Genomic DNA, 552 nt, shown 5'->3' on the forward strand with positions numbered 1-552 from the left:
GCTGCTGCTGCTGCTGCTGCCACTAACACACACCAACCAACCGACCAGCTCACTCAACTACTGGCTGCTGCAGAGAGAGGCTGAGCAGTGGAGAGAAAGCAGAAATGAATGTGTAAGAGGAAGGACGTTGACCATCGGTTAAACACAACCCAGTATTTGACTCACATACTCACCAATGCAGGAGGCTGAGGTACGCTCAGGAGGAATATGGGTGTGTGAGCTGAGGCCATGCTCTTATATATCAGGCCGTAGCCTTCCTGATATGGTCACAACTCTAAAATCAGCCATCACCCTGAGGTCTCATCCCTCCGATCGGCCAGGCAGCATGGGATCTGGGAATTCTTCAATCTGCCTCCGTCCATTTAGGGTTTCCTTAGAAAGGCTGGGACCATCTCCTTTCCTCACCCCATCGCTCGATCTATCTTCTCCATCCCTCTGCCCTCCCACCCCTTGATTTTCATCCCTAATATCAGTATATGACAGGGTATGTGTGTCATATGTTATCTTGAAACAGTCTCCTGTAGAGTAGAGAGACTGACAGATTGCAGAGGC

The sequence above is a fragment of the Morone saxatilis genome, unplaced genomic scaffold (assembly GCF_004916995.1).
Source record: "Morone saxatilis isolate NCDOM2014 unplaced genomic scaffold, NCSU_SB_2.0 Contig14, whole genome shotgun sequence".
In the NCBI taxonomy this organism is placed as follows: Eukaryota; Metazoa; Chordata; class Actinopteri; family Moronidae; genus Morone; species Morone saxatilis.